This window comes from Euleptes europaea, chromosome 1, assembly GCF_029931775.1.
Source record: "Euleptes europaea isolate rEulEur1 chromosome 1, rEulEur1.hap1, whole genome shotgun sequence".
NCBI lineage: Eukaryota > Metazoa > Chordata > Lepidosauria > Squamata > Sphaerodactylidae > Euleptes > Euleptes europaea.
This window is the reverse complement of record NC_079312.1, coordinates 1,998,469-2,007,395: the sequence shown is the minus strand read 5'-3', so window position 1 is coordinate 2,007,395 and position 8,927 is coordinate 1,998,469. Positions and strand designations below refer to the sequence as shown.

Sequence of the window (8,927 nt, the reverse complement as noted above, 5' to 3'; positions counted from 1 at the left end):
GTTTGCAAGACCCGAGCAATTATTTGGATGAAGGACTAGAAGAGATGCTTATCAAATTTGCAGATGATACTAAATTGGGAGGGGTAGCAAATAGGGTAGAAGACAGAGCCAGGATACCAGATGACCTTGACATGCTGGGGAAGTAGGCTAAAACTAATAAAATGTATTTTGATAGAGATAAATGTAAAGTTCTGCATTTAGGTAGGAAGAATCAAGAATACTGTCCAGATCATGCAAAGTGATGGTATCACTCTACTCTGGTTTGATCTCACCTAGAGTATTGTGTTCAGTTTTGGGCACCACAATTTAAGAAGGATTAGCCTCCGCTGCTCATGTGGAGGAGTGGGGAATCAAACCCAGTTCTCCAGCTCAGACTCCGCTGCTCCAAACCACCGCTTTTAATCACCATGCTGGCTCTCTGGAGGTTGGCAGCCCTAACTGGGTCATGTGCCACACGTTGCCTCGTGGGTAAACCTGCAGTTACCCCCCATCAGCCCCTTGATGTGTGCCCAGGGACCTTCTTGTGAGGGGGATAATCTGTGGGGAACTTTGATCCAGAACTCAGACATTGGTTCGAGCCCCCAAGTTTCTGACACTGGCCTTGTTTTATGGGGGCGAGGGGGAGGTGACATTTCCCCCTAAGAAGGGTTTCTTCAAGGCCTCTCAAAGGAGGTCCTATTTTTTTTTCTATATCATGAGTGGTTTTAGGTAAATGTGTTAAATATTTTTAATAAAGGGGTTCTGTTCCCCCCTCCGAAGAAACCAGTCTGTTCAGTCCAACTGGGGCTGCACTATATAGGGTTGTGAACTCCTAGCTGGGAAATGCTTGGAGATTTTGGGGGTGTAGTAGGGTTTGGGGAGGGGAGGGACCTCAGCAGGATATAATGCCATAGACTCTGCCCTCCAAAGCAGATCTCTGTCATCCGGAGAGCAGTTGTAATTCCAGGAGATCTCCTGGCCCCACCTGGATGTTGGCAACCCTCGCCTGCAGATATCCCTCCCCTCCACCCCTTTCCTCCAATTCTCTTTTCTCTCCTCTCTCCTCTCAGAGGTGTGAGGGTCTCCAACCTCCCTGGGCTATTTCCATAAAATCACTCGCTCAGACGACCATTCAGAAGCAGGTAAGTTTATTGGAAAGCATCAGGTATGGTCAGGGCCTACATGGTACAAAGCTACAAGTGCTCACATAGTCAAAAGGGCTAGAATGTAAACAGTTCTATTTTGCAGACGCCGGTTACATGTTTTGAGAACCAAGTGATAACAGCGCTGAGCTAAGCTACTGAATACACATCAAAGACATCAGAGGAGCTCGTTAACTCAAGCCTGAGAAAGCCGAGGTCGGAGGAGGGAGGTGGGAATGAGAAAAGGAAAGCGAACGGGACATTCCAGCAGGGGCCTAAATGGGAAACAGCCCAGCCAAGGCCTGAACCCTTCTACTGACAGAGACCTGGCCTGTCGCTTGTACGGACAGTCCAGACACGGAACAGAGCAATCCCTCACAAGAGGCCTCCCCTCCTCCCATTACTCAAAGAACATAAGGACATAAGAAAGGCCCTGCTGAATCCGACCAAGGCCCATCAAGTCCAGCAGTCTGCTCACACAGCGGCCAACCAGGTGCCTCTAGGAAGCCCCCAAACAAGATGAGTGCAGCAGCACCATCCTGCACCCAAAATAATTGCATTATTTCATTGCACCCAAAATAATAGGCATGCTCCTCTGACACTAGAGAGCCCCCTGCCCCTTTTGTTCTTCTCTCCTTTCTCCCTCAGCCCCCCACCATGTACAGCTTCGCTCTCTGGACAGGGGTTAAGGTCTGGGGTGCCCTTCTTTACTTCCAGCCCCTTTAACTCTGCCCCCTTTCTCTCTCCCCCCTTTCTCCAGGCTCCTCTTCCTGGCACTCTCTGAGGAATTTCTACCCAGCCGTTTCAGAGCCCGGCCCGGGGCTGCCCCAGTTCATCGCTGTGGGTCACATGGACGACCACCTTACTGATTACTATGACAGCGACACCAGGAGGGCTGTGCCTCGTGTCCCCTGGATGGAAGAGTTTGGGGGGGGACGACCCCCAGTACTGGGAAGGGCAGAGCCAGATAGTGCAGGGCTGGGAGACGGTGTTCAGCGCTAACTTGGAGATGCTGCGGAATCGCTTCAACCAGAGCCTTGGAGTGGGGGGGGGGCGCAACCAGGATCCCCCCCCCTGTCCCCACCCAAGAGGAGGTCAGGCTGTTCTCCCCCCCACCCATTCTGGGGGAGGGGAGTTGGGCAGACACTCCTCCTCTTATCACGGGGTGGAATGGGGTGGGGTGGATCAAAGGCGCATTGGCTGTCCTGATGGGCCTCACTGGGGTGGGGGTTTGTGAGACTGGAATTCAGACTCCCCCAGGAGGGAAGAATCTGGAAAAGCACAGTTCCCTCATCTTGCGATGTGGAAGCTGTTTCCTGGAAGGGGAATCCTCCCCCCCATTTTCCCCACAGGCAGTGGGGGAAGGGGCCGCTGCCTGCTGCCATGAAAGAAGGAGGATTTTTGAGAGGGGGAGGCTGCTTCTCCCTGGAGAAGAGTTCCATTGTTACTTCAGAAATTATCCTGAGAGGCAAAAGAAGCCCTGGAATAAAAGGTGACACCCCCCCATTCCCCGTCACGGCTTGTGGCGTTAAGGGGTCTACACTCTTAGAATGTACCACTTACAGAGAAGTAGAGCTATCTTATTCAGCGAGACCTCACAGCCAGAAGTCAATGATAATTCCTACTATTACTGTAGGCTTTCTATTGAAGAGTGCCAGAGAATTTATGAACTTCCTTTAAATAAAATTTATTTCACATAAAATATATATGCATGTGAATATTTACACACTCTCAAAACATGTCATAAAGTACAAACATGATTCTTTTACATGTTCATTTATGTTGATATATGCAAGCGGTTTCTTACAATCTTTATAAGCAATTTCTCTATGTAAGGTTTTCTAACCTTAAACCTGTAATGCATTTCTCTCTACAAGATTTTAACTTGTATCTCTAGATTCATTTAGAATACTACAGTTACAGAATCTTGTAAAAACATGGTTAGTAATTCTTACAGAATAAAAATATGATTAATACAATGGGAGAGAAGATATGATTAATAAAAACATCTTAAAATAATTTCAGGTATCATGGCAATATTTCTAAACCAAAAGACATGCTTATACCTTGCCATGTCATCTGTAAATCATCTCAACTTTATAGGTACTGAATTGATATTCAGGATATTCATATATCTCAGTATGTGTTAGCTTACCCAATGCTGTGTGCAGAGGATAGGATATTATAAGCTTTGTATTTAACCTATTTTATGTTTATGGACTTCTGATCATTGTTAAGATCAGGAATGCTACATACATATGCTGAAAGTATGTGTGTATCTTAGCAGTCAGCAATGCAGAGCTTATATGTTATATATAATTCATTATGTGTAAGCTTAAGGCTGTATTAGTGTTCTTATGGAAGAATCAGTTATTCTCTGGCTTAGCCAATCTCAGAGAATATGTTTACTTGACTAAGAGTCTCCATGAATAAGCTTAATAGGTTTTGTATATTTTTTATGTAAGCTTTACTTTATATGTGCCTTAAGCATTATCACAGAGAACAGAGATTCTCCTTTCTCCCCAGGAACATCTCTGGCCTCTTACCCTGAGTGCAGAAGCTTCCCCTGTTATGTTGGGGAAACCTCTGACTCTTTACTCTGAGAGAGTTCTCTGGTTGCTTAGAGAAATCTCTAAGGGTATCCTGTTTCTGATTCTGAGAACTGAAGAGACCAGTTCTGTAACTTGGGTTTCACAACTTCCATGTTTCTCAAGGAAAGCCAAGTCAGACTATTTAGATCATTCAGTGAGAACCCATCAATCCTTGCTAGAATTAATGAGATGTCAGTGTTTCCAAATATGGAACTGATCCAATATTCTTAGCCCTCACAGTAAGGTTAGTAGGAATGCTAAGAATCTCCATCATGAAGGAATAGTCTGCAAGCAGTCATTTCAGACATCCAGCCTTAGCAGGTCATCTTGAAATGAATCTCTCTTAATGAGAGTCCTTCCCATTCTCACAAAGAACTTGTGAAATGGTATAGTTCCATATCACACAAGATATGAAATAATAGAATAAGCCATCCATATCACGCAAGATATGGAGAAAGATATAGGGAGTGAGGCCAGACAGCTTGCAGCCATCTTCCGTCAACTCCCTGCTTTCCTAGTTTTACATCGTGGCGGATGTTTGGCAGGGCTGGCAGCCAGGCAGCTTTCAGCTGCCCTCTACCCACCCTCTGCTTCCTGGCAGTTTGGTCCTGATTTATATTCTCTCAGAGCAGTGGTTATCTGAGCTGAGAGGCCAGAAACTTCTTTGTCCTGGGTGGCTGAATTGGTCACTCTTGGTAGTGGCATTGTCACTTCCACCTGGTCTGTGAACAAAGCTTTACTATGTATGTGGCATTAAGTCACCAAATTCACAAGTGCAAGGTCACCATCTGTCGTACTGTTTAAAGAATAAGTCTGAATCACTTAGATGACATCATCCCCTCCTCACGGCAGCTTATCAGAGGGGCTAAAACTCCTGGGCTGAGATGACCTTCTTGTTAGTGTTGAGAAAGAGCCAAGCGCTTCGGATAAGTGATTCTGATATTATTCCAGACACAAACATTAAGCAAGAAGCATTACATATCTTAACCTTGTAGCTGTGCAGTTTTATTTATCTTCCAGAATTGTTTTAACCGGCCAGCTAGCATGACCTTTACCCCAGTTCTGCTCAGAGAAGCCTCAAAATGCTCTCTATATGCTTTTATTCATATAGATTCATAGGAAAATCACATGTTCATGCTTTATCTATTGCTTCTATTGCTCAGGCCCATGACACCCCTACCCTGTTTCACAGTGGCTCCCACCATGGGAAGAGGGGTTGGTGATGCTCTCTAGTTCCAGTTGGGATCAATGCAAGTTCTGTGGGGGAAATAGAATAATTTCCAGTGAGAAGACCAACATTAGAACAATAATGGAGCTCCTGTCTCTCACTCTGCCCATCACATGCTGTTGCCTCCTATAAATACCCCCCCACAACCCACCACTGTCCAGGAGGAATCATCCCCTTCCTGTGCTGGAGGCCCCCTCCCTCTGGGCTGTTTTTTGGCAGAAAAGTTGGGGGAGACCACAAAAAGAGCAGCAGAGGGAGGTTGCACTAAGGAAGCCCCCCCAGGAATCCACTGGAGAGGACCCCAAGCAGGGGGGTGGGAGGGAGTGTCTTCTTCCTAGCTAATGACTCCCCATTTCCTTTCTCATCTCAGCCAATCCCTCCCTTCAAGAGTGCAGAAACCACAATCAATCAGACTGGAAGGAGGGGGGACATCTGCTCCTCTTTGTGTGGAGTTTTTTCAGGCTGTTATTCCCCCCCCCATTGTAGGGGTGCCCTCAGCCCCTGTAGCTCAAGTGCCCCCCTATTCCCCCCCCCAGAAGCAGGTCCTTCTGGACAGCCCCTTTGGGTGTGGAAGAGGAGAGACCCCGATGGAAGGGGTTTTTCCTCTCTGCAGTCTCCTCCCACTCTTCAAGGCCCCCTTTCCATGCCGTTTTCCTTCCTCGGGAAAGCAACCCCCCCTCGTTCATCCTGGGTGTCTCTTGCAGAGCTCCACACGCTGCAGCTGATGGAAGGCTGACAAGTGGGGCCAGATGGGTGGCCCAGTGGGGGGCAATTCCAGTACGCCTACGATGGGGAGGACTTCCTGGCCTTTGACAAGGAGACCCTCACCTGGACAGCGGCCGTGCCCCAGGCCGAGATCACCAAGCGGAAGCGGGACCCGTTCCTGGAGAATTCCCAGTACTGGAAGTCCTACCTGGAGGAGACCTGTGTGGAGTGGCTGTGGAGGTATCTGGACTATGGGAAAGAGACACTGCTGAGGACAGGTGAGGAGCCATCATTGCGTGGAGGGGATGGGTTGTGGAGGGGCTCGGGTCGTTGGGGCTCTTTCTGCTGGTCCAGGGACTCTTTTCAGGGTGGGAAAACAAATGGGGTGCTTCTCCCCATCCCCCTTCTGACCTTCCAGGTTTATAGGGGGGCATTTAAAGAACGGGCTCCTCCTCATTCCCCTCCCTTGCAGACAGAAGTGATACAGTCGGCCACGCCCCCCTCAGGACTGTACCTTCTGGTCTGTACTGGATGCAGCCCCAGAACCAAGTAGGCACCTGGAAAAGCCTTTACTGGGATCTGGGTGTTGGGATTTCAGAGTGGTCATAGCAAGCATGTAGATTGCTGTAATCTGAGTGACAGCCAGATGACAGCTGGTGTCAGATGACTGCTGATGACTTAGCAGTAAAGCTGACTGAACTGGTTTAAGCAGGATGATATCTGACCACTGGGCAGCTAACTGTTGATTGGCTGCTGGACAGGGCCAGAAATGTATATATATTGTACAGAACTTGTATAGTTGTGGGTTGTGGATTGTGGAGACCAAGCGGAGCACTCTGACACTGTTAATAAAGAGCACTTATTTATATGTGCTGAGTCTGCTGTGATTACTCATCTATTGAGCTGTATAGTGCTTCTTAACAACGCCAATAGGGTTATGGGCCCAGCTCAGCTCAACTGTGCTACGTCCTGGAGGAGGTTCTGAGCAGAGGTACTATCTGTGGATCAAGGGCTGTGGTGAGCAGAAGGCGAGTGAATGTCTGAGGTTGAATCAGACGGAGCAGAGGTGGTGTCCAGCTGGTCTGCCAGCAACAGTGCGTCTGAGGCGGAGGAGGAGAGCGACACAGAGCAGGAGCAGCAGGGAGCGGAGGAAATTATGGCTCAAGCTGCAACGTCCTTGCTTGTGGAGAAGCTCACTTCTACCAACTACGATGTGTGGCCACTGCGTATGCAACACTACCTTAAAAGAGAGGCACTGTGGATTTATGCCTCCAACCCCCCAGACCCTGAGACAGCTCAAGACGTGGTGAAAGACGAGAAGGCACTGGCTACAATAGTGCTGAGCGTAGCTGACGACCAGCTTGTCCATGTCTCGGGAAAACTGAAAGCGAAAGCTGCTTGGGACTCCTTATCTCAAGTCTATGTACAGAAAACAGCTGGCTCTTTAATAGCCATAACAAGACGTATGTATAGAACTGTTCTTCTGCCGGTGACATCACTGGGAGGGGCCGCTGATGCCACTATCTATGGAGGAAGGGCTATGGGGGATTTAGGGAGGGGCTCTGCAGAAATTTAGGGGGGGCTCATCAAATGATCTTCAGACAGCTGAAATACAACTTTGCATTTAATTAACAATGGAAACTATTTATTTACATCTTTAAAATTACAGTAAAATCAAATATTATCCTAATCCCCTATTATCACTTCTGCTGCTCCCACAAGCACCCTCTCCTGCCATATCCCACCTATCCTTCCCAATTTCCCTTTACCTCCCCACCCCAATAGTTGGCATGTATTGGTATGATTAGTGCAGAAGCAAGAAGAAGGTCTGCGTGATGGAACTGTAGATTACTTTTTTGAAGAGCTGTGTATACTGCGTCCAAATAACCAAACAAAAGTAGCAGTAACTGTAGAATGAAGTATGTAGCAAATGTTAACAATGTTTGTGCATATCCATCTGCTTTTGCCCCAGTATCTCCCTGCTTCTCCGAAGATTCCATACTGCCCATAATTAGACAAGGAATAGACAATAAAACTGCTGCTCTCATACTGCGCTTGTACAAATCTATGGTGAGACCACACTTGGAATACTGTGTAAAGTTCTAGTCTCCACACCTAAAAAAGGATATTGCTGTCAGGCTGACTTTGAATTCGTTATTTCGGCTCTGACTTCAAGGTTGTTTACTCCAGCTGCCTTCGCTTCCCAGGGTCTGGGAGACTCGTGGGAGCCTGGTACTTTCAAGCTGCCTGTATTATCATGATGTGACTGAATGTTTCTGTAGTTATAAATATTTCAGACATCTTTATATTTATATTTATATGAACACGTTAGATAGTGCTGGCCCAGATATCAATTCTTTTGGGACCCCACTGTTTACTTCCCTCCATTGAGAGCTTTGTCCATTTATTCCTACTATATGCTTTCTGTTATTTAACCAATCACCAAGCCAGTGGTTTTTCCAGGGACAGCCGCTGGGAGAGACAGTGAAACCCAAATGTACTCACATGAAACCTTTCTGCTCAAATTACTTACTTCCAAGTTATGATATGGGGAGGCTCACTGAAGGTGATGTGATCCAAGCGAAAAAGAGTCGCAGATATGATCCCGCCAATGAAATGATCTCCTGGACGATAATAATTCAAGGGATCATTTTTATCCTTTATCAAATTCAGGGGACATTTGGCTTTCTGCTTCCCACAGACAACACTGGGGGACACCAACAACAGCACTAGCACCAGCAGCAGCATCCTGGATCCGACCCCTACAGACCCCTCACCTACAGATCTGCCCTCAACAGAAGCCGAGCTCCACCCTGCAAACCAAGACAAAGGAGTCTTTTGCTTTAGAGACAAGAGTTCAGATCAGGTGCAAAAGACACTGAAGCACCCACAGGTATAGCTCCCTCTCCTGCCTGAAATCCCAGCCCAGATTCTTGATGTCACAAGAGGTATCTAGGCGCCGTATTTTGATGATGACATTATGGTTTTTCAAGGTTTTCAGTGAACCACATCCCTTGAGGAAGAGAAGAAATTGCTATGATTTCAATAATCATAAGGGGGAAAGTTGCACATACAACCACCTGATGGACTTTCCATCACTCTCAGCTCCAGGGCACAGCTGCAGAAAACATGTTTGTGAGAACTCACCATTACAACTTCATGTTGTGGAATGTGGAAAAGTCAAATGTCACATCTAATCCAACATCCTGTATCCAAAATGGCTACCCAGATGCCGTGGTCAGGGAAGTCCACCACCAGAATAATGGGCTTGGACTGAAGGGG

General features: G+C 47.2%; 1 pseudogene; it reads left to right on the top strand.

Annotated features, from left to right (window-relative positions):
- Positions 1 to 445: 445 nt before the first annotated feature.
- On the top strand, positions 446 to 8,544 carry LOC130493335 (class I histocompatibility antigen, F10 alpha chain-like; annotated as a pseudogene).
- Positions 8,545 to 8,927: the final 383 nt, after the last annotated feature.